This window comes from Callorhinus ursinus, unplaced genomic scaffold (assembly GCF_003265705.2).
Source record: "Callorhinus ursinus isolate GAN/ISIS: 27379988/994484 unplaced genomic scaffold, GSC_fseal_2.0 scaffold12, whole genome shotgun sequence".
Lineage (NCBI taxonomy): Eukaryota > Metazoa > Chordata > Mammalia > Carnivora > Otariidae > Callorhinus > Callorhinus ursinus.
Window position 1 is genome coordinate 6,198,246 of NW_027397074.1, and position 26,498 is coordinate 6,224,743.

Below are 26,498 nucleotides of genomic sequence, written 5' to 3' on the forward strand. Positions count from 1 at the left end.
AATAATAATTTTGTGATTATGTTTAAATGGTGGAGTCCTAACTTTTAGATACGTGTACTAAACATTTACAAATACTTATAAAATATGATACTTAGGACTTCAAGTAATTTGAGGTAGAGTAGAAAAACAAAATTGGTGAATTGATAATGGTTAAAACTGGGTGATGAGCATATGGACTTTTTAATACTGTAATATTATTATATGTTTAAAACTTTCCATAATAAAAAGTTTAAAGACTTCATAGGTACTATTAGATTTATTTAAAATGTGATAAAACTGAGTTTTAAAAATATAATCTAATACTTCTTTGAATATATATTTTTAAAGATTTATTTGAGAGAGAGAGATTAAGACAGACAGAGTGGAAGGGAGGGGCAGAGGAAGAGGGAGAGAGAAACTCAAGCAGACTCCACTCTGAGCGCAGAGCCTGATTCAGGGCTCCATCTCACAAGCCTGACATCACGACCTGAGCTGAATCCAAGAGTTGGATGTTTAACTGACTGTGTCACCCAGGCGCCCCTCTTTGGATATTTTTTTTAACATTACCCAAGAAAAATATAAAGTTCTTTAGATTATCAAAGGCATTATTTTTACAGTTACATCATGCAAGTGTTGTTTATCTCAGTTTTATTGAAATATAATTCACATACAATAAATGCACCCTTTTAAAGTATACCCTTCAGTGGTTTTTCATATTTTCACAAATTTGTGCAAGTATTATCACTGTCTAATTTTAGAACATTTTTATCACCCCAAACAGAAACTCCATGCCATTAGCAATCTAGCACGAGCCCTGATTGCAGACTCACTCCACTGTAATCTGGCTCTTTCTTTCAAGATGTCAATACAAGTAAAACCTCCACTCCTCTGCAGAGAGATCTAATTATTTCTAAGCACTTTTCCTTTCCCATCCCAAGAATAAGATCTCAATTTTCTTCTCATCTCCTCATCACACCCACATCATAAAAAATATAGTCACCTTCTACAGGACATTGCAAGTATAGGCTTCCTGAAAGAGGATTATGTACTCACAGATGATGGGTCTGGCCAACCAAATGTGAGCAGATATGATATACAAAATACCTGAGCAGAAGCTTTAAAAGACATTGTGTTCCCACCAGCCATCTTTTTTCTGCCATGAGAAGGAAATGTCTCACAAAGGCAATGCTGCTTCACCCTAGGTCCTAAAATGAGGAGTCATGTGAAGCCTACCAGAAGGCTAATAGAGTCCTGCATCGGGCTCCCTGCTCAGCGGGGAGCCTGCTTCTCCCTCTCCCTCTGCCTGCCTCTCTGCCTACTTGTGCTCTCTATCTCTCTGTCAAATAAATAAATAAAATCTTAAAAAAACATTGACCACGGTGGGATGGATATTCACACCGTGGGAATCAGAAAATGTTATAAACCAGAAGGCTAATAGAGGTGCAAGTGACCCACAAGCCACATGTAGTATGAGCATGCTACTGAGATAACCTTGTGAAACTAATATATCTTCATGTGGCATAAAAACTCAGAATAAATGCCAGTTTTGTTTTACTCAATTTATAGTTGAGTATTTGCAGAGAAAATGAGCTGCTAATGGAGAATTGTGGAACAAGGCAGAAGATTCCCTATCTCCTAAGAACTTACAATCTTGCAATATTATAAGAACAGTGGCCTTTGGAGACATTTTGACTTTTACCTTCCTTCAGAAAGCCCACCCCAACTCAGTTCTGGTACCATTGAAGACAGAAAAATTCCTGCTCATCAATGTCCACAATAGCCAAAATATGGAAAGAGCCCAGATGAATGGATAAAGAAGATGTGGGGTGTGTGTGTGTGTGTGTGTGTGTGTGTGTGTGTGTGTGTGTGTGTGTATGGAATATAACTCAGCCATCAAAAAGAATGAAATCTTGCCATTTGCAATGATGTGGTTGCAACCAGAGGGTATTATGCTAAGCGAAATAGCGGAAAGACAAATATCGTATGATTTCACTTATATGTGGAATTTGAGAAACAAAATAGATAGGGGAAGGGAAGGAAAAATAAAATAAGATGAAAACTGAGAGGGTGGCAAACCATAAAAGATGCAGAACTCTAGGAAACAAACTGAGGGTTGCTGGAGGGGAGGTGGGTGGGGGGATGGGGTAATTGGGTGATGGGCACTAAGGAGGGCACTTGATGGAATGAGCACTGGGTATTACATGCAACTGATGAATCACTAAATTCTACCCCTGAAACTAGTAATACACTATATGTTAATTAAATTGAACTTTAATTTTAAAAATATTTTAAAAAAAGAAAGAAAAGAAAAGGAAAAATTCCTGCTCAGAAACACACAAAGATAACAGACATGGGGATAAGGACAGTGCTTCAGAAACTAAGAGAAAAATCGTTGTTTTTGTCAGAAGTGAATTCTTCTGAAGCCCTTGTACTGTTCCAGCTACTGTAGAGGGTTCCTGAAAGGGCCAGGAGAGGTATCTCAAACAACTGTTGTCAGTGAGCAAGAACATAAAAACAACAGTTTCTTTCTTTTTTTTTAAAGATTTTATTTATTTATTTGACAGAGAGAAACACAGCGAGAGAGGGAACACAAGCAGGGGGAGTGGGAGAGGGAGAGGCAGGCTTCCCGTGGAGCAGGGAGCCCGATGTGCGGCTCGATCCCAGGACCCTGGGGTCATGACCTGAGCCGAAGGCAGATGCTTAACAACTGAGCCACCCAGGCACCCCCAAAACAATAGTTTTTTAAAATGTTGTTTAAATCAAATTGGCTAATTTTAAAATAAAGGCCTCAGTTACTCTAATTAAGGGATCATATTCAGAATTCATATGAGAAAACAGATGTTTACAGAATGAAAAAATACATTAAGATTGATTTGCTATAAAGTTCACTTAAGAATCAAACTCTCTTTGTAAATGTGTTGTTCCACTTAAAAAACTCATTTTACACACAGTTACTCAGGCAGTTATTGTATAAATTGAGGTGGCCTCGGTGGCGTAGGTCATTATATACACTGATTCCATTTTCGTTTGGGGCTGGCTTTCATCTGGTTAAAATGTCAACCTTAATTTTACTTGTGAATGTGGCTATCTATAGGTGGCAGCCTGTTTATTTAGCTGCTTGATTCTTTGTAGGGAGGAATGCCAGGAGCAGAGGGTGTTTGTTATGCTTTTCTCATTGAAAATGGAGGAAGTCATGTTTTTATCCTGGTTCTACTTCCTGTTTATAGGCTAAAGATGGAATTGTCATTATGCTGTGGAAACACCTTATATATTCTTTTCCTCCCACTTTCATGAACAGGATATAACATGGAGGAATTCTTGCTTAGTCCTGGGATATTTGAATGTTTATGTATGAAATATGACAAAATTAAATTTCAGGATAAATTGGTATAGCTTTGTGAAAGGCAATTTAGTGGTAACTTTAATTAAAAAACAGTTTTTTAAAGATTTTATTTATTTATTTGAGAGAGAGAGAATGAGAGAGAGAGAGAGAGAGAACACATGAGGGGCGGAGGGGCAGAGAGGGAGAAGCAGACTCCCCGCTGAGCAGGGAGCCTGGGGTGCTAGATCCCAGAACTCCAGGATCATGACCAGAACTGAAAGCAGACACTTGACTGACTGAGCCACCCAGGCACCCCCACCCCCCAAATTTTTTTGAGTAGGCTCCATACCCAATATGGGGCTCAAACTCATGACTCTGAGGTCAAGAGTTGCACGCGCTACCGACTGTGCCAGCCAGACACCCCTTAGTGGTACTTTTAAAAATATATATATACAAATCCTTTACGATAACAAATTATAGATATTTATCCTATAGAAACACTTTTATATGTATTCAAATATCTATAAACAAGGATGATCTAAATGAAAGAAGAAAAGATCCAAATGTTTTTCCATAAAAGTATGATTAAACAAGTTATGGAACATCCATATTGTGAAATACTGTGCAGTCTTTAAGTGGTATGAGGTGGTCTACCAGTTAAAGATGATGTATTGATACACTAAATTTCATTTAAATGAGAGCAAAGGAATAAAACAGCACATAAACCCATAGTGACAAAGACAACAGAGAATCAGAAGTGGCAGCAAGACATTTTAACAAATTTCTAAAGAAGATGGAGGAGAGGGAACCAGTGTCTCGGTGTCTCGGCCCACGAGCCATCTTGAGGCCATCCCCCCGTCCCCTTGCCGCCTGTCACGCCTGCACACCAGGCTGAGAGCTTATCTGCAACCCCGTGAGACGTTGAGCAAGAATTGCCCAGTTATGCCACGCTCCAAGTACTAACCCACAGAAACTGTGAGATAATAAAGGTATATTGTCTTAAGCCATTAAGTTTTTGGGTAATTTGTCACACGGCAATAGATAACTAATACGAAGCCTTAAACTGAAAACTTAAGAAACAGCATTATAGGCATGCTGAGTGATTTTAGAGGTAACTATTTTAAAACCCCCCACTGTTTGATTTCAAATGGCATGCAGGTATTCACTGACTAAATTTAAAATTCTTTTTAAAAGATGTAGAATTACATATGTTGAAAATTTTAAACTGTAGTTTAGCATATTTATATACACAGATGTGTGCACATGTAAGCATACACATATCTACACATATAGATATATCGTGTACATATAAATGCATATATATGTATAACACTGATGAATGTGTCTTTGAAAATAGATTGAAAAGTATCTGGAATATCGAATTAGAACAGTACTGGAGGGGAGGCTAAGAGATTTCCACTCTTTATGTATTTCACCTTAAGTTATTTTATTTATTTATTTGACAGAGAGACACAGCGAGAGAGGGAACACAAGTAGGGGGAGCTGGAGAGAAGCAGGCTTCCCACTGAGCAGGGAGCCCGATGTGGGGCTTGATCCCAGGACCCTGGGATCATGACCTGAGCCGAAGGCAGATGCTTAATGACTGAGCCACCCAGGCGCCCCACGTTAAGTTATTTTAAAATGAATATATTTTACTTTAGCTATTTTGTTAATTGAAAATTTATGTAGACAAAGTATAACACTGGCATAATCCGAGGGGGTTAAAAGCACTAATAAAGAAGAACTCTTTGCTTAAAACAAAAGCGTTAATTACGAATCAAAGGAAATATGTATGCAAAAAATTCTGAGGATAGATGTTTAAAATTCTTCTGGAGCGACCTATGAATGTTATGTTGTACGAGGTACTTGTACAGTGGTTTGGAGCACAGTGTGTGGATGCAGACTGCCTGCATTTGAATCACTTGTCACTTAAAACTTACAGGATCTTGACTTCTGTTTCTCTGTGCCTGTCCTGTCATCTACAAAATGGGGATATCATAGGGTCCATGGAAAGATCAAATAAGTCAATATACATAAAGCACTTAACAGAGCCCCTGGCCAGAGTAAGCACAATATAAGTATTACTATAAGTATGCTGTGAGTGGATTCAGTAATAACACCATAAGGAAAGGAATTGTACTTTTTTTCTTTTTTAAGATTTTATTTATTTATTTGACAGGGAGAGAGAGAGAGAGCACAAGAAGGGGGGAGCGACAGGCAGAGGGAGAAGCAGGCTCCTCCCTGAGCAGGGAGCCCGATGCAGGACTCAACCCCAGGACCTTGGGATCATGACCTGAGCCAGAGGCAGACGTTTAACCGTCTGAGCCACCCAGGTGCCCTGGAAAGGAACTGTACTTGAAGCCAGAGGAACCATGGCTTTAACATAGTGATGACTACAAAATTTATACAGAACAAAGAGGTACAAGGGTAGCAATTCGATTCATGAGTGTACAGCAAACACAGTTTTTAAGTAAATTCAAGGTGATTTGGGAGAACTCCAATAGACTTTAGGGTCTTCAAATTTTGTAACATAGCAAACACATTTCTATTTAGATGGTTCATTTAAGGTGACCGGGAGTAAGGGCAGGGAGTAATAGCAAGGCCTCCAGCCATTTCCTGCCATAACTTGTTTTGTCACATTGGGCAAAGCATTTTAACCTTTTTTTTTTTAAAGATTTTTTATTTATTTACTCATGAGAGACAGAGGGAGAGAGAGAGGGGGAGAGAGAGAGAGAGAGAGAGAGAGAGAGAAGCAGAGGGAGAAGCAGGCTCCCAAGAGCAGGGAGCCCGATGCGGGACTTGATTCCAGGACCCCTGGATCATGACCTGAGCCGAAGGCAGATGCTTAACCATCTGAGCCACCCAGGCGCCCGCATTTTAACCTCTTGACACCTTAGTGTCTTCTGGAAAATGAGAAATTGGACTACATAGTTTAAAAAGTCTGGTCCAACTTTTAGATTCTATAATTCTGACATTTTGTGACATTCATTTTTTGGGGGGGAGGGGCTGAGGAAGAGGGAGAGAGAGAATCTTAAGTAGGCTCCATGCCCAGTGTAGAGCCCAACATGGGGCTTGATCTCACGACTCTGAGATTATGACCTGAGCCAAAATCAAGAGTCAGATGCTTAACTGACTCAGCCACCCAGGCACCCCTGACATTCTGTGACCTTCAAAACTCAGATGAGAAAAACACTAATTACTGGGTCATGGTTATCAATTGACTTTTGAATACAATTTAGATAATATATTCTGAATTTTTAAAATTCTACAAATTTTACAACTTCATTAACTGAAACAATATAGTGAATCATACAAAAAGCTTATAATTAGGGGCGCCTGGGTGGATCAGTCGGGTGAGGGTCTGCCTTCGGCTCGGTCGTTATCCTAGGGTCCTGGGATCGAGCCCTATGTCAGGCTCCCTGCTCAGTGGGAGTCTGCTTCTCCCTCTCCCCCTGCCCCTCCCCCTGACTTGTTCTCTCTCTCTGTCAACTAAATAAAAATCTCTGAAAAAAAAAGCTTATAATTAAAAATCATTTATATTTAGATTGATAATATCTTATAGTATGTGATAATTTTAAAGCAAATATGACAATTGTTTTTATTACATTTTATTCCAATACTAACATTCTTTTCCAATTCTCTAAATGACATGTGTGGGCAATATAATGAATCTAGTCAGCAATTGAAAATATGTTTTGAATAAAATAAAAAATATAGAAAACTAAAAGTGACTTAACTTAGAACATTCTTACCAAAAAGAGCAAACATCTTCCATAGAATTTTAACATAACCATGAATACATAGCTAATACTTTCAGGTAATTAAGAGCATGAACTTTACTTTCAAATAGACCTGAAGTTATTTTGTATAGTTTATCTAAGCTCTTTGAACCTCAGTTTCCCGATCTATAAAATGGAAAATAAAAAAAATATTATGTACTTCATAGTAGGTGTGTGAGGATTAAATGAGATAATAAAAGTAAAGCACACATTATAGGGCCTGGCATATGGTAGTTGCTCAAAACAGCTGATTTCTTTCTTTTGATTGTCCTCAAATACCATATTTACCCAACCTTTTGCTTACTTTCAAATAATATGCCAGTGTTTTATTTATTATATGCTATAATTAGAAGCATCATGGACTTTTGGTTAAGAGTTCAGATTCTAGGGGCGCCTGGGTGGCTCGGTCGTTAAGCATCTGCCTTTGGCTCAGGTCATGATCCCAGGGTCCTGGGATCGAGCCCCGCATCGGGGTCCCTGCTCAGCGGGAAGCCTGCTTCTCCCTCTCCCACTCCCCCTGCTTGTGTTTCCTCTCTCACTGTGTCTCTCCCTGTCAAATAAATAAATAAAATCTTAAAAAAAAAAGAGTTCAGATTCTAAAATGTAAATGTCTGTGCTCAAATGTCAACTCTGCCAATTACATGCTGTATAACTTTGAGCATCTGTAAAATTAAAATAAAAGATAACTAATTCATAGAGTTGTTTGGAGGCCTAGATGCAATAGTCTATAAAGGATCAAAAAATGTCAGCTACTATTATTATTCATAAAGCAACAGAAATGAATCATCTAACATTGTATTTAGTGGTAGACCGACACTGTGGAAGAGGCAACGTTTTCTTCTTACTTCGTCATTGCCTCTGCCTTATTTTGGTCTGCAAGAAATCAGAAGGTGAGGAATACCTTCATTAGGCCATGGGATCCTTTCTTCCTTTTTGTTTTTCTTTCTTTTCTTTCTTAAATTTATTTATTTAGGGGTGCCTGGGTGGCTCAGTCAGTTAAGTGTCTGCCTTCGGCTCGGGTCATGATCCCAGAGTCCTGGGATCAAGCCCCACATAGGGCTCCCTGCTCAGCAGGAGCCTGCTTCTCCCTCTCCCTCTGCCGCTCTCCTTGCTTGTGCTGGCTGTCGAATAAATAAATAAAATAAAAAAAATAAAACTAAATATTTATTCATTTTAGAGAGAGAGAGAGAGAGAGAGAGATAGAGACAGAGAATACGTGAGAGACACAGGGAAGAGAGGGGAAGCAGTTTCCCCTCTGAGCAGGGAGCTCTATGTGGGGCTGGATCCCAGGACCCTGAGACCATGATCTGAGCCGAAAACAAGAGTTGGATGCTTAACCGACTGAGCCACCCAGATGCCCCAGGATCCCTTTTTTTTTTTTTTTTTTTACGATTTTTACTTATTTATTCATAAGAGAGAGAGAGAGAGAGAGAGAGAGAGGCAGAAGGAGAAGCAGGCTCCCAAGGAGCAGTGAGCCTGATGCGGGACTCGATCCCAGGACTCTGGGATCATGACCTGAGCCGAAGGCAGATGCTTAACCATCTGAGCCACCCAGGCGCCAGACCCCAGGATCCCTTCTTTGAAGGGACTTTAACAAGCATCTTTGAAGAAACATCTATGAAGCTAACTTTATTACAATGATTTTTTGTTTAAGCAATGAACCAGGAATATTTGTTTTGCTGCTTTAAAAAAAAATCAAATACACTAACCTGTAGCAAATAGAAACACAAAGAGCTGGCCAAAGGACATCATAAGCAACTTCTCAAAAGGAAAATCTTTCTTTTTTAAGCTGCTCATTTTTATTTTATTTATTTTTCACTTTTTTTAAAGTAAGCTCTATGCTCAATGTGGGGCTTGAACTCATGACCCCGAGATCAAGAGTCATGTGCTCTACTCCGAGCCAGCAAGGCGCCCCCTCAACAAGAAAATCTAGACAACACTAATAACCAACTGTCTTCCTCACTCTAATTTCAAAACCTTATCACATTGGCAGCATGTTTTTCCCCCAACAAATGATGACCTGTATTATATCCAATGCAGAAAAATCCATTCATTATTGTTTCCCTACAACTTGTATTGTTACCAGACTCCTCCCCGCTCTTCAAAGTGCAGCTAAAATATTACCTCCTCTGTAAGGCTGGCACTCAGCTTTCTCCTGTTTCCCAGACAGAACCCATCTCCTCCTGTTTTTGCTTACATAGTACCTTGGAGTTAGCAGTAGCCAACATTTATCATCAACAATCGTAATTTTTTATTACTTTGTTTTTCTCCTGTTAGAATGGAGCTTACAAAGGACATCTTATTCTACAGTGTACTCTTTGAATTTGGTTTTGGTCCAACTGATTTCTATTTTGTACCTGGCCTACTCTCCTTTGCGGAGTCTGCTTTTCTCACCTGAGACATCTCTCCCTTTTTTGAAAGAGACTGAGCCTACAACTTTGTTTCTTTGACTAATGCCAATTACATGGCCTGTTTTCTGAAGGCATCTTCTTGCTTCTTAGCACACATTTATTTTGGACAGTGACATCAGAAAAGCCTTTAGGCTTTTTAAGTTTAGAGACCGTGGAAAAGACAGTTTGTTGGTCCCTCTATCTATTCTCTTTCGTATGGCAACAGAAACTCCAATTTTCACTGAGCACATGGTGGCCCAAAGAAAGGACGACACTTCTCAGCAACCCCACAACTGAATGTGGTCCTACAACTAATTTATTGCCATTAACCGGTGTCCATGACCTTCACCCAAAGACCACAGGAATAAGCCAGTAGTTGAACAAGTTGGGTTTATTGTTCATTGCAAGGAGGGAGAATGCACACCATAGGGAACCATGGGTGTCTCAGTAAGAGTGTGTTAGACTCTAGTACAGAATTTGGCCTGTATTAGGCCATTTTAGGATGGGTTGAAGAAGCAGGGCTTTACTGTGGATTGCATGTTGTCAGGAAGCAGGGGGCAATTCTATAATTAGTTATTTTAAAATGTTATCAGGAGAAATGAAACACAACCAAAGCTGTAATTGGTAACAAAACAGCAGTCGTTCATATTAGGCAGAATAGGGAGATGTCTGGTCACTGTGGTTTGGACAATGTTCATTATTTTTGTCTGTGTTCAGGCATAATTATGGAGTAGTTTGTTTTTATGGCCTTGTCTGATGTTGGTGTTCCTTTGAAATTGCATGTGCTTAAACAGAATACCAAGGCCTAGCTATGAGTGCTAGAGCAGCTCCTGGATGTCAGGGGCTGCTTCTCTCTTTCTTCTAGGTAAGCAAAGTATGGCACTGAAACCTTCTTTAAAAAAACAGCTGGTGTGTATCCTTTGCCCTTGATTCCTCTTTTCCTTCTCCAGACAGACTGGAATGTGGCTGGTGATGGCTGGAGTCCAGTTGGGACATGAACTGATCTTGGGAATGGAGCTACAACAGCCCTGGACCACCTTACCTCTAGACTTTTATGGGAGAAAGAAGCAAAAGACTATCTTGTTTAAGCTACTGTTATTGGGATCTTTTACTCACAGCTGAAGTTATTCCTAACAGATTCAGGGATCTAATGATCAGTTCTCTTTTCAGTGTTTAAGGTTGTTTTCAACCTTAAGTTGTATAAATTGACATGTCAGAGCTGTGATTTAAGTGCCAGAACTAATTACCTTTGTACAAATGGAAGAACATTATAAATCTGTACTGTCGTAAGTTAAAATCCTAGGACAGAAGTCTCCCAAGCTGGCATACGGAAGCACTCGTTTACTTCTAGTTTACCTTTACCACAAAGGCGTATTCTTCCTGAGTTTCAACTAACTGTGTGAGTCCGTATTACCTACTGACTCCTTGATGTGTGGGCCAAGCACTTTGATTTCTGTGCCTTTGGCCCCATATGGCTATCAAAATTAAAGTCGAAATTTGCTAGGGATCAACAAGTGTTTTTAGCACATGGATTCTGTGCTAACTAACCTCTCTGAGTTTTAGTTTTCCCATATCTTCAATGCTTTTAAACTCTTTCTTTATATTTTTTCTAGCATTTTTAGTGATTTTTATAAGGAAGATTAATTAGTTCAAATAACCTAGTCTACCATTAGTAGTCAAAATATTTATAATGTTAAGACTCATTACTACTTTTTGCTTTTTACATAAATTTTCTGCATGAACATGCATTACTTCTGGAATAAGAAAAAATACAAGTTATTATAAAAGCTGTAATGCTAAAAACAATAATTTGTTTGATATCTTTAAACTCTATTATCCATAATTTAGAAAAGACTTTAATGTGAGCAATATCTTTCTTATGAACTGATTACTTTTTGATCTAAAATTTGGTAATACAGTATTTATTTAAAAAAATGAGACTATCTTACATTGTCTTTACTTGAATATCATGAACACATTATTATACCGACTAGTAAAGCATTCCTGAGTATTAGCATGTATTCACTGTAGACAGCCTAAGTCCATGTTATTGACAAATACTCCTTGGGCCCCTGTGATTAAAAAATATATTATTACTTCCTTATCATTTGTACTATTTGTCATGCTATTTGTAAAGTGTGTACTTATCATTAGAACTGTTTGTTTTTTCATAACTGTGTCTTATTTCCTCTATTAACTATTAAACTCCTAGAAGAAATTATGTCTTATACATCCTTACATTCTGTATAGTATCTCACTCAGTATTTTTGGTAGGTTAATTGCATTTCTAAAGTTTTGAGAAAGTCTGTGACATAATTATTTCTAATGTAAAATGAGGTTCAACAGTAGTTATGAAATTATACTAATATGCACAGGGACACATTGCTACAATGTAGTTTTCCTTCTTATATCTACCTTGTGTTTTGAGTGCTAGATACTTTATAGATTACAGAAGAGATTTCCATGGATTTAAGATTACTAAGTACCTGAGTATCCAGGTTGAAGATTTACCCAGGTCTCTCCCGCTTCCTATCTTTTAGACATATTTCTCATTAATGTCTCCAGCCAATGTGAACTAGAGAAAAAGAGAGGAAAGAAAGTCAAGTCAGCTGACGGGGCTACCCACTTACAGCTCTGGGGTAAAATATGGTAGAAAGAAGTTTGAAATTATTATTTAAATTATTATTTGAGACGAGAATAAAGAAATACAGCCCTTCCTTATCCGCAGGGCCTAAGACCCCTAATGAATGCCTGTGGGTAGTAGTGACCCCATATATACTGTTTTTCCTACACATACATACCTATGATAAAGTTTAATCTGTAAATTAGGCACAGAATGAGAGTGGCAATAACAATAATAAAATAGAACAATTGTAACAATATACTGTAATAAAATTTATGTGAATGTGGTTTCTTTCTCTCAAAATATCTTCTCGTCCTGTATTTGCCCTTTTTCTCGTGATGATGAAATGATAAAATGCCTCCATGATGAGATGAAGCGAGGTGAATGATGTAGGCATTGTGAAGTGGTGTTAGGCTGCTACTGGCTTTCTGACAATAGGATCATCTGCTTCTGGACTGCAGTTTACCATGGGGGACTGAAACCACAGATGGGGGGATGGGCACAACTGTACTGCAGACTGACTAGCTGTACCTGAGACATGTTCATTTAAACATGTACATTCTAATGGTAGTCGATATTTTCAGAGAGAACTTTGATTAGAGGAAGCCCAAGTGAGACAACAAAGTCATTCCTTTTTTAAAGATTTTATTTATTTATTTGACAGAGAGAGAGAGCACAAGTAGGCAGAATGGCAGGCAGAGCGAGAGGGAGAAGCAGGCTCTCTGCTGAGCAGAGAGCCCGATGTGGGGCTCGATCCCAGGACTCTGGGATCATGACCTGAGCCGAAGGCAGACTGCTCAACTGACTGAGCCACCCAGGTGCCCCAACAAAGCCATTCTTATGTTCAGTGACCACATGCCCCAGATTTTTCAGAACAGTTCCCGTTTTAGACATTGAGTCTCATTGTTACCATTGGTACATTCCAACATGTCTGACACATATCCTGATTTGTGACATAAATATGTCACCGTATTTATAGGGACATTTAAGATACTTTTGAAAAGTCTCCTGGTAAATTTCATCCAGGTATCCCTGATATCCATTTTGTGGACTCTTTGCAAATGTTCCAGAATACTTCCTAAGTATTATGACTTTATATAATGTAGAGAGTAAAACCTGATTTCTCCATTTCGGGTAAGTGGCACCATGCTTCATCCAGTAGGAACCTGGGAATCGTGACTCTTTCCTCTCCTTGAGTAAGCCTCTTAATCTTGTACTGCAGACCCTCCCTCCCCATGTGAGGCCTCACCATTCATCCTCCACAGTAAGCCAAAATGGTCTTCTCTAGAAGAGCAAACGCATTCATGTTATCTCTGCTGTAAAATATTGTCCAGTAACTCCCCATTGTTGTAGCAAAAGAAATAAACTCAAATGTCTGCAGGGGTAGATAGGAAACCCAACTATGTGATTAGTCGGGTCAAATATGACATGAAGAGGTGGGCCTGAGGAGACAGGAAACTGGAGGATGTATGTCTGCTTAAAGGTATTTAAATTAACAACAACAAACAAACAAACACCCCACAAAAAGCCTACACCAAACAAAGCATATCTGTGGACAAGATTCCACCTGTGAGGTGGCAGTTTTAGTACTTCTACCTTGTTAGTGTGGTAAAACAAACCTCTTTGTTATCTTGTCTACAAGCATCCATTCTGCTTTTCAATTATTCTAACTATGTGGCTGCTTAACTATAGGAAATTGTCTGAGTTAGTATTTTAGAACTGCAGTTTTAAAATTTTCAAGTGCACAGAGTAGAACTGCCTGTCAGAAATGTTTTAATGAACAGGTAAATACTAGCTACGACTGGCATACACGTTTATGTGAACAAATGAAGCCAAAGATGAGCATCTTTAGATCCACCCTCTCTCATGCTCACCAGAAAACTACATGGTAATGATCAAAAGTCTGAACCCTAAACCCGAAACTCCTGTTTGTAAAATGAGCATGATTAATAGTATTTACTTCGTAGTTTACTGTAAAGATTCAGTGAGATAAAATACCCAAAAGCATTCAGTATAGTGTCTGGTGCATATAAGCACTCAACACATACTGATAATTGTAGTAGTATATATTTTGAGATATTTACCCATAATTTTTTCTTCTATCCATTTTCCTTTTCCCTTCTCTACCACTCAAAATTCAAAGAGATAGCTACGTGTTCACTCTCTCAGGGAAGAGATCAGAACATGGTTGAAAACAGCTGGGCCAGCAAGTTTTTTGACTTTTATTTCTAAAAGTCCTGGAAATGATGAGAAGACTGAAGAACAAAATATGGCCATAAAGGTGGGTAAGGATTTCTCCAAGACAAAAACAAAATATCCCCAGGCTGTGTGTGAAGGATGGGGGGTTCTGCAAATAGGTCTTTAGGAAAAGGGGGAACTTTTAGGCCTTGCTTCCTGAGCACAGAAACTAGGAAGGTACAATCCCAGTGAAAGAATAATTACATGGTGTGTTGGGGTCAACAGGGTCATAGACAATCCCACAATAATTTCCATACTCCAAGTGCCTTGTGAGACAGCAGAATTCCTGTGCTCCTGGGGTGCCGGGTAAGCAAAAGAAAATGTTTATATCTGAATGAGCCATGATGCATTAGGTATGTATTGCTGTACAGAAAATTACCTCTCCAAAACTGAGTGGGTTAACAACAAACATTTATCTCACATAGCAGTGGCTTAGCTGGGTGCTTCTGGCTAGAGGTCTCTCATGAGGTTGTAGTCAAAATATCAGCCATGCCTATAGTCCTCTGAAGACTTGATTAGGGCTAGAGAATCCACTTCTAAAATGGCTCCATTACAGGGCTGGCAAGTTGGTGCTGGCCATTGGTAGGCGGCCTGTTCTTCACGACGTACACCTCTCACAGGGCTGCTTGAGTATCCTTGGGGCATGGTGGCTAGCTTCACCCCGAATGAGACATCCAAGACAGCAAGTCAGAAGTGGCGATGTCTCTCTTTTGACCTAATCTCCAAAGTCACAGGCTATTATTTCCCCTGAATTCTTTTTTTTTTTAAAGATTTTTATTTATTTATTTGACAGAGAGAGACACAGTGAGAGAGGGAACACAAGCAGGGGGAGTGGGAGAGGGAGAAGCAGGCTTCCCGCTGAGCAGGGAGCCCAATGCGGAGCTCGATCCCAGGACCCCGGGATCATGACCCGAGCCAAAGTCAGACGCTTAACGACTGAGCCACCCAGGCGCCCCTATTTCCCCTGAATTCTATCTGTCACACAGACCAATCCTCATACGATGGGGGAAGGGGTGACACAAGGGGATGGAAGTCAGGAGGTAAGAATCATTAGAAGCAGGCTACCACATGGACAACTGGGGTGGTAACTGTTTCAGCGGCAAGCTGCTTTGCCTGATCACCTCGACAAGGTGCCAATACCTGACAACTTGGCAAGTTGGAAGATACCAGAACCTAGCATAATTGGGGGAGGAGAGGCTTAAAGTACTGCTCTTAAGTTTTCCATCAACTGGTGGGATTAGAGGCACAAAACAGAATTTAAGGTATCACAGAAGGTAAAGAAATGTATTTTTCTTATACAGTTTATGAATAATGATAGCAACTGCCATATTATTGTACATATGGAAATAACTCTACTTTTGTATCATTTTTCCCAAACCGTTCAAGGTGATTCAAGTTCCACTAATTCTCAACTTGGAAATCAACTGGGAATTTTTTTTTAAGATTTTATTTATTTATTTGAGAGAGAGAGAGAGAGAGAGAGAGCATGAGCAGGGGGAGGGGCAGAGGGAGAGGAACAAGCAGACTCCCCACTGAGTGCAGAACCTGATGCGAGGCTAGACCCCAGGACCCCAAGATCATGACCTGAGCCCAAGTCAGATGCTTAACTGACTGAGCCACCCAGGTGCCCCTCAACTGGGAAGTTTGTAAGAAAATACCCACCCACAGAGCTACTGATTTAATTGATCTGGAGCAGAGCTGGGGCAACAGTAGTTTTAAAAGCCCCTCAGATGATTCTAATATGTAACTAGGGTTGAGACCCAATGGCTTCTGCAAATCCCAGGCCTTATTGCTATTTCAGAAATCTATGATTCTATCAGGAGTTCACCTTATAGGAAGCTGGCTAATTCTTCCTGCCAACTGCTTACAGCAGTTTTCTTTAAAAGCATCAGAATAACTTCTCAGCATTCTACTGGGGAGAAGAGCAAAGGCTAAAGTTTGCTAAAAACACAACAGGACCAGTGGAATCTCAGTTGGCTCTGTGTTCTCAAAAACAGTCAGTGCAACTCTGCCTGTTACGCCTATCATCCTCAGCAAGTGGTTAAAACTGAAGCCTCACCCATCAACTATAATCTTTTCCTCACACACGCACACACCCCTCCACACTTTCTCTTCTTTTATTCTATCTTTCCTGACTTCTTCAAGAAATCTGACACTTTTAAAATATATTCATCTCTCTGGACTTGAAGGACATAACTGATCTCTAGTTCTCCTACTTTTGTGACAATTTCTTGTTTTTTTCAAGCTGCTCTTTCTCTGCCTGACTCTTAAATGATAGTGTTCTCTAAGATTCTGTTCTCGGCTTTCTTTTCATCTCTTATACATTGTTTTCCATAAGCAGAACAATTTATTTCCATAGTGTCATCTCTACCATCTATTTATTGACAATTCCCAGGTGTTTATTTTCCAGTTCAGGCTTTTTCTTTGTGTTTCAGACCTGCATTCAATTGAGGCACCTGAAACTCAACATGTTCAAAATGTAATCATTAGCCTTCCCCACATCACCTCCCAACCTGCTTCTTCTCCTCCCTTTCCTATCTTATTGAATGGCGCCATACTTTTCTACTCATTCAAACTAGAAAACACGAGTCATCCTAGAAAAGAGGCTGCAAACTCTCTGCTTCTTTGTTGAAGTCGTTTTTATCTGATTCAGATAGAACTTTAGAAAACTTTGTGCCAACATTTAAGATTTGAGACATTTCCCATAGAAACACAGATTTAGCTTCTTTTCAAAAATCAGAAGATGAGGCAACATCAGGTCCTATCTGCATGGAACAATCACTGAGTAACAGATGTCCCAGTTAGACTCAGATAAGCTCTTAGGTCATGCAGTAACTGTAACGGCCACAGTGGATGCTGAAGCTCCTTTTATTCATCTGTGTCATCTGTCTGGCTCTCCAGGCATCTGAGATTCTAACTCTTGTCCAAAATCCTTCCTCTCGCCATACCTCCACTACAATCAATCAGCAAGTCCTATAGATTTCTAGCATTTCTCCAATCTGTCTCCCTCCCTCCCCTTCATCTTGATTGCTACATTCCTACTTGAGGATCTCAATCATTGCTCATCCGGACTATCGTTAACAGTTTAACCTCCCCAGCTCCACCTGTCTAATCCACCGCAGGGGGAGGGGCAGAGGGAGAGGGACAAGGTGCCAATACCTGACAACTTGGCAAGTTGGAAGATACCAGAACCTGGCATGATTGGGGGAGGAGAGGCTTAAGGGGCTTAAAGGATTGCTCTTAAGTTTTCCATCAACTGGTGGGATTGATGCTGAGGTAAGCTGATGTTATTATCCTGCCAAAACGACTTTACTGGCTCTCCACTGCCTACAAGATAAATTTCAAATTCCTTTAGTCCATGGTACCAGACCATCCATGCCCTGACCCCCACCCACCACTCCACACTGATCTCACTCTAATCCATCTAAACCTGCCAAACAATTCTGCTAACCAGGGAGACTGCTGCAAACCTCCAGGTCATGCTGCTTTTTATGCCCAGAATATCTTCGTCTCATCCACTGAGCCCACACAACCACATTCTTAACTCCACAGAGTCAGTTCAACTGTTGTTTTCTTTTTGAAGACTGTTCTGCCTCATTCCCAGTCCTGCAGTTAGATGTGACCATTACACTCCCAACTCTACCGCTTTCTGTCCTCCTTAAGACTATCTTGGCAATTGTGACATTTTATTGTTCCTCTTTGTTTACTTGCTTGTATCCCCATCTATTATAATGTCAGTTCCTTTAAGGCTGGGACTCTACCTAATTGGTCCTGTATTTCCAGACTCATGCTTGGTGCAGTAACTGTAATGTGCAGCTGCTTAATAAATACTGGCTGAAAGAATAAACGAATGATTACTTCAAATGATTACTTCCAAGTAGGGTGTTCTCTTAAATAGTTGATGATTTTCCTATAGTCCTCTTTACACCACTGATTTGCTTTTGTTCAGGAGTTAGGCAAGGGTTAAAAATTTCAGCTCAGTTCAATCAAACTAACTGAATTTCTGAAATAACAGGGGCTCAAATCATTGAGGTATGTTTGTATTAACAATGTTTCCCCAGTTTTATTTTTAAGACACCATATATTGCTTCTGACACCTAGGGGCAAATGATTGATAAGCAATTTATGACTCAGGTTAATTATACCATATGTAGGACACACTTGAATGTGCCTATGGGTATAGCTTATAAATAACACTAGGTTATAGCTGTCAATCCTCTTAATGAGGAAAAGAATACAATAGGACCTTTAAAGAACCAATTATGCATCAACCAACTTTTACAGCATAAAGGAGTGTAAATGGCACTTCTCTAGGTAATATACTTTGTATTTCTCTTTAGAAAAGCGTATTAATATAAAAGTAAAAATATTTAAAACTTCAAACTTTCAGATAAAATCACATAAAAACACTTCTTTTGGAGTTCTAAAGACATTTATTCAGGAAAAATTTATTGAGTACCTACTATGTGCTGGGTATCACTCTAAACTCCAGGAATGCTGCTGCCTTTACAAAACAGGACTAAGGGATGGGGAAGCCAGTACAATATACCAGGCTGCAAGATAAGAAGGGATCCCAGGGCTGACTATGTAACATATCAAAACAAATGCCACTTTGCTGGGGAACTGAATAAATTTTTTTTCACCGGCACCAACCCACATTTTGCAGCTGTCCTAATGAAATTTACATTTTAGTGTGGTGGTGAGGGAGGCAGACAAAAAAATAAACAAGTAAATAAGTAAAATATAAGGTCCGCCCAGAGACCTATACGTTCTACAAGAGAAATAAGGCAGGGAAAAAACATGAGGCGTGCTGGAGGGTAGAGGTACAATTTTAAATAGAAGGGTCAGGGAAAGCCTCACTGAAAAGGTGGCATTTAAAGCAAAGACCTAAAGGTAAGAGAGGGAATGAGTCATGTGGATACCCGCAGAAGAGCATTCCAACAGAGGAAATAAGCAGCAAATGCAGACAGAGGTCCAGAGGTGGCTATATGCCTGGAGCTTTCACGGAACAGCAGGGAAGCCAGTGGCCAGTATGCCGACAGCCAGGGAACACAGAGAACAGTGAAGAGATTTGATCAGAGGTAATCTAGGGGAGGGGGAGGGTGGGGAGGGGCAGGACCAGAACACACAGGGCAGTGCTTCTCTAATCTGACAGGCCCAATGCTCTCTTTTTAGAACAAATATTTTGTATTCTTCCTTTACTATGCTGAAATTGATCTCACAGATAATACAACCTACCTATACACCCAACTTCAAAAGAAACAATATAAATGAGAAATAAATGAAAGAACCTATAATATAAATGAGAAAGAGAAAACTAATTTAAAATAATTTATATTACAATATGTAAATGCTCAGACAATGAACACTACAAGTGACATAATGAAATGTGTCACCTTTATGTGGAATCACTATAAATGTGACAGCTACAAGTACAGACTGATTGAGGAATGTATTCTTGGAAACTCGAATGCCACAAATGGTGATGCTGACGTAGTCTCTGACATGATTTTCCAAAATGGCAAACCTCTGGTAAAATTCTGAATGGAGTATCATCTTCCCTCAATTTACATGATAGCTGCATTTCTGGAAAAGCAAGTGTACACTAAAACCATGCAAAAAATATTTTGTATTTATATACAAATGGAGTTAGGTTCCAGGCTCAGATTATTATAAACAGATTCTTCACCTTCAGAAATGTCCAAAGGACACCCAAAAATCATGCAGAAGACACACGAGGGGATTTTTTGTGGTGATGGGAATGTTTATATCTTGATTATTGTGGTGGTTACCTGGATGTGTACATTTATCCAAACACATCAAAGTGTACACTTAAAATGGTGTATTTTATTTTACACCGCTAACCCTCAAAAAATATATTTATAAATTGTATCTCAAAAATTGATTTTTAAAAATGTCATGCTGGATGAGAGAGAATTCTTTAAAGTGAGAGAATCTGCGGGATGGGCCAGCAGCCCAGGCCCCCATACACTAAATGCTACTCAATCATGCTATGTCCAGAAATGTTTGCCACAGATTTCCAAAGTACACCCTAGTGAGCAATACTAGTCCCACCGAGAATATTACCTGCTGTCTTTTAGTGGGATGGGAAGCCACTAGAAGTTCTGAGCAGAGGAGGGATGTAACCTGACATATCTGAAAAGGATTGTTTTAACCTTTGGGGCAGAGGTAGGCAAAGATCATAAAAGGCAGGTGAGAGAAGACAGTGGTTTGGCCAAAGGTAGTAGCAAAGTAGAAACATAAAAAATGTTCATTAGATTAAAAGAAGTAAAGAGTAGTAATTTTCAATATTCTTAACAATACTATAACACTACTTCATTATGTGATGATTAAAAAACACCTAGCTATGTCATTTTATATCTAAATATAATGAAGCAGGGCACCTGGATGGCTCAGTCAGTTAGGCATTCGACTGTTGATCTCAGCTCAGGTCTTGATCTCAGGGTTGTGAGTCTAAGCCCCGTGTTGGGCTCCACACTGGGCATGGAGCCAAGTAAATAAATAAATAAATAAATCGAAGCATTATTTTCTGGTGAAATGAGATTCAACAAAAATGTTTTTTAAAAAACTCTGCCTCAAAAAAGAATATTTCTTTTTTTAAGACTTTATCTGTCAGAGAGAGAGAGAGAGCACACAAGCAGGGGGAGCAGCAGGCAGAAGGAGAAGCAGGTTTCCCACTGAGCAAGGAGCCTGATTCGGGACTCGATCCCAGGACCCTAGGATCATGACCTGAGCTGAAGGTAGACGCTTTACCACTGGGCCACCCAGGAGTCCCAAAAAGAATATTTCTTGCTTAAGTAAAATATTTTATTTTGGCTATTTCCTTGATATCTTAAGTTCAGTGTAATGAATATCAGTTTATTGTCTGAGCTTTTCTACATGTAGAAATTTAATAGATTATGCTGGAATTGTTTAAAGACTAGAACCTGCTAAGTTGAATATTTTAAGCTCTGAGATGGCAGATAATCTCTTATGATTTGTTTTCTCTCTTAAAACTGAAGAACAATTAATTGAAGATTCAGTTTGGCTGACCGCAGGTACACTAAAGTTTTATATTTAATGTCCAAATTTTCCCCATGAAAATGTCAGGAAAGTATTTATGAATGAAATGATTTCTGAGGTTTACTTCAAAATAATCCTCTGGGGAGAGAAAATTGAAGGGATTCAGATGAAAGAAGACTAGCCCTATGTTGATAATTGTCAAAGCTGATTAATGAAGAATGGCGATTCATTTCACTATTCTCTTTACTTTTGTATAAATTTACAATTTTTCACAATAATAAATTTTAAAAATCCAGGGCCAGATAATTCATTCACTACTTAGGCCAGACTTTTACTAGGGGCTTGGGAAAGATTTACTAGCTACGAGGATGATACACATTAAGGAGTTCATATCCTAGATATATAAACAATTATAAAGCAATGTAAGGGTTATAATATTGTGCTAAATGTATAAAGTGCTATATGAGCAAAGAAAGAGTGACTGATTGGTGAAATCACAGAATCTTCCCAGAGGACTAATGTTCAGATTGGGCCCTGACGGTTAAATAGGCTTTTTCTGAAACAAAAAGAAGATGAGAAGCCTCCATAGAGAAGGCAACCTAACTCTGGAAAATGATCATATTCAGGCATTAAGAGGAATACAGATGACAACAAAAGAAATAAAACGGTGTCAGTTGTATTTTTACTGCCAGTACCTAAAACAGTGACTAACAATATACTGGATATCAAAATTATCCTACTGGATAAAGCTAATGTTTGAAAGAGTAATAGGAGGAAAAGAACAGAAAGCAGTGTTTTAAAACCCAAAAGGAGACAGAATGGGAAAAAATATGTGCAAATCATATAACTGGTAAGGATTTAGTATCTAGAATATATAAAAAACTCTTACAACTCAACAATAAAAAGACAAAGAACCCAACTAAAAAACTGACAGAACCTGAACAGACATTAACTCCAATAAAGATACACAAATGGCCAACAAGCATACAAAGAGATGCTCAACATCAAAGTCATTTGGAAAATGCAATTCAAAACCAAAATGCAATTCAAACCCATAAGGATGGATAAAGATTAAAAAAATTTTTTTTAAGGAAAATAACAAGTGTTGGCAAGGATATGGAGAAATCAGGACCCTTGTACATTGCTAGTGAGAATGTAAAATGGTGCAACCACTGTGTAAAACAGTGCAGTGGTTCCTTACAAAGTTCAACATAGAATTACCATAGGCCTAGTGATACTGCTCCAAATACATGTACATCTATGTTCATAGCAGCACTCTTCACAAAGCCAAAAGATGGAAACAATGTCCGTCAATGAATGGCTAAACATATATATTCCATTGAATATATATTCAATGGAAAATTATTCAGCCTTATCAAGGAAAGAAAATCTTGTCACATGCTACAACATGGATGAACCTTGAGGATATTATGCTAAGGGGAATACGCTAGTCAGAAAAAAGACAAATACTGTATGATTCCATTTATTTGAGGTATCTAAAGTAATCAAATGCATACATACAGAAAGTAGAATGGTGACTACCTGTGGCCATGAGTAAGGGAAATAGGGCTGTTGATATTTAATGGGTATAGCTTTTCAGTTTTGCAAGATGAAAAGGTTCTGGAGATCTGTTTCACAAAAATGTGGATATACTCACACTCCTCAACTGTACATTTTTAAATAGTTAAGAAAGTAAATTAAAAAAAAAAGGTAATTTATTTGAGAGAGAGCGTGTGCACACACACACATGCAGGAACAGAGGGAGAAGGGGAAGGAGAAGCAGATTACCCGCTGAGCATGGAGCCCAGCTTGGGGCTCCATCTCAGGACCCGAGCCGAAGTCAGATGCCCGACTGACTGAACCACCCAGGTGCCCCAGATAGTAAATTTTATGTCACATTTTTCTTTTAACCATAGTTTTTTTTTCTTTTTTATTTTTTAAAGAGGCAAGACACTACTTAATGTAACACCGGATATCAGAACAATAAAAATTTTAAATCCGAGATAACAGTTATTTCTGGGGAGGGAGGAAAGGGAAGGACTACAAAGGCATCTCAATTTTATCTGTAATGTTTTGTCACCTAAATAAAATCTGAAGCAAATATGGCAAAAATATGAGAATTTGAGATAAAAAAAACAAAAAACAAAAAATTCCATTAAATGAAAGAAACCAGGCACAAGGGGTCACATATTATATGATTCCATTTATATGAAATATCCAGAATAAGCAAATCCATAGACAGAACACAGATTGGTGGCTGTCAGGAGTTGGCGGGAAAATGGAGGAATAGGAAGTAATTGCTTAATGGATACGGGGTTTCCTTTTAGGTCAGGAAAATAGCTTAGAACTAAATAGGGGTGGTAGTTACACAACTGAATTGCCACTTTAATTGCCACTGACTTGTTCACTTTATTTTTTTTTAAGATTTTATTTATTTATTTGAGAGAGTGAGAGAGAGCATGAGAGGGGGGAGGGTCAGAGGGAGAAGCAGACTCCCCGCTGAGCTGGAAGCCCCATGTGGGACCATGACCTGAGCTGAAGGCAGATATTTAACCAATTGAGCCACCCAGGTGCCTCTGAATTGTTCACTTTAAAATGATCAATTTCATGCTATGTCAGTGTAACCTCACATTAAAAATTAGTTAAAACTAAGGGGAGAAATTCAAGGAAGGAAGGGTATTTGTCGAAAAGGGTCAGATGCTCCAGACAAGTCGAGCAGGATGTAAACGAAGAGATCATTAGATCTGGCAAGTAGGAAATCCATCTAGGAGAAGTGTGCCAGTAGTCAGACTGTTATGGGTCACAATAGATGGGCCAGTGTAGTAGCTCATGGTAGTCTTGCGCATTTTGTAGAATAAGGGGAGTCTGTGGAGAGTAAAAGGCTGAACACAGATAAAGGAGAGGAGAAATTTGTATAGCAGAACTAGGAAGAGGTAAAAGAGGGCACAGAGGGTTGACAGGGGAGAGGTTAGCCTCGGAAAGGAGTAAGAATCCTAACAATGGAGTGAAGTAAGTATAGGGTAAATTTATGATTTCCAAATTTTACTTGGAGAGCAGAGAGAGTGAGTGGGTTCAAACTTGGTAACTCCTATTTTCTCTAGGAATGAGGAAGCAGGGTATAGGGCTTGTGGAGCCATGGGGGTTCCAAGAATGAATAAGAGAACCGCCTTTAAAGAGTTAATGCCTATTTTTCTCAAACTATTCCACAAAATAGGAAAAGAAGAACAACCTCCAAATTCATTCTATGAGACCAGCATAACCCTGATACCAAAACCAGATAAAGGCACTACAAAAAAAAAAAAGAGAAATATAGGCCAATATCTCTAATGAACATAGATGCAAAAATCTTCAACAAAATACTAGCAAATCAAATCCAAGAATACTTTAAAATAATCATTCATAGGGCGCTTGGCTGGCTCAATCAGAGGAGCATGCGATTCTTGATCTTTGGGTCTGGGTTCGAGCTCCACGTTGGGTGTAGAGATTACTTAATAAATAGGGGCACCTGGGTGGCTTAGTTGGTTGAGCATCCAACTCCTCATCTCAGCTCAGGCCTTAATCTCGGGGTTATGGGTTCAGCCCTACATTGGACTCCACCTTGGGCGTGGAGCCTATTTAAGAAAAATAAAATAAATTAATTAATAAGTAAACTTCTTTTGAAAAATCATTCAAGTGGGATTTATCACGATCAAGTGGGATTTATTCCTAGGTTGCAAAGATGACTCAATATTCACAAATAAATCAATTTGATACATCACATCAATAAGAAAAAGGGTAAGAACCATATGATCATTTCAATAGATGCAGAAAAAGCACTGGGCAAAGTACAACATCCATTCATGATAAAAATCCTCAACAAAGTAGGTTTAGAGGGAACATAACCACAATATAATAAAGGCCATGTATGAAAAACCCACAGGTAACATCACCTTCAATAGTGAAAAACTGAGAGCCTTTCCGCCAAGGTCAGGAACAAGACAAAGATGTCCACTCTCACCACTTTTATTCAACATAATACTAGAATTCCTAACCACAGCAATCAGATAACAAAAAGAAATAAAAGACATCCAAACTGGTAAGGAAGAAGTAAAACTTTCACTATTTGCAGATGACCATGATACTCTATATAGAAAACCCAAAAGACTGGGGCGCCTGGGTGGCTCAGTTGGTTAAGCGACTGCCTTTGGCTCAGGTCATGATCCTGGAGTCCCGGGATCAAGTCCTACATCAGGCTCCCTGCTCAGCAGGCAGTTGGCTTCTCCCTCTGACCCTCTCCCCTCTCATGTACTCTCTCTCTCTCTCATTCTCTCTCTTTCAAATAAATTAATAAAATCTTAAAAAAAAAAAAAAAGAAAACCCAAAAGACTACACCAAAAAACTGCTAGAACTGATACACAAAAGCAGTTTGCAGGATACAAAATCAATCTACAGAAATCTGTTGCATTTCTATACACCAATAATGAAGCAGCAGAGAGAGAAATTAAGAAAACAATCTCACTTAGAGTTGGTGTTAAAATTTATGATTGCACCAAAAATAATGATACCTAGGAATAAACCTAACCAAAGAAGTGAAAGACCTTTACTCTGAAAGCTATAAAACACTGATGAAAGAAATTGAATTTGACACAAAGAAATGGAAAGATACCCCATGCTAATGGATTGGAACAACAAATATTGCTAAACTGTGTATACTACCCAAAGTACTCTACACATTTAAGGAAATTCTTTTTTTTTTTTTTAAAGATTTTATTTATTTATTTGTGAGAGAGAGAATGAGAGACAGAGAGCATGAGAGGGAAGAGGGTCAGAGGGAGAAGCAGACCCCCTGCTGAGCAGGGAGCCCGATGTGGGACTCGATCCCAGGACTCCAGGATCATGACCTGAGCTGAAGGCAGTCGCTTAACCAACTGAGCCACCCAGGCGCCCACATTTAAGGAAATTCTTATCCAAAAACCAACAGCAGGGAGCCTGGGTGGGCTCAGTTGATTAGGCGTCCAGCTCTGGGTTTCGGGTCAGGTCATGATTTCAGCAGTGTAGGATTGAGCCCTGTGTCACGCTCTATGCTCAGCATGGAGTCTGCTCAAAATTCTCTTCTCTCTCTCTGCCCCTGTCCCCACTTGTGAACTCTCTCTCTCCATCTCTCT

General features: G+C 39.2%; 1 long non-coding RNA gene across 1 annotated transcript in view; it reads right to left on the minus strand.

Moving 5' to 3' along the window:
* LOC141373841 (uncharacterized) overlaps nt 1-26,498 on the minus strand; it is an 82,082-nt gene that overhangs the window by 47,425 nt on the left and 8,159 nt on the right. Inside the window, exon 2 of the long non-coding RNA XR_012380183.1 lies at nt 11,957-12,045. This is a non-coding gene — a long non-coding RNA (uncharacterized lncRNA). The remainder of the gene's footprint in view (nt 1-11,956; nt 12,046-26,498) is intronic.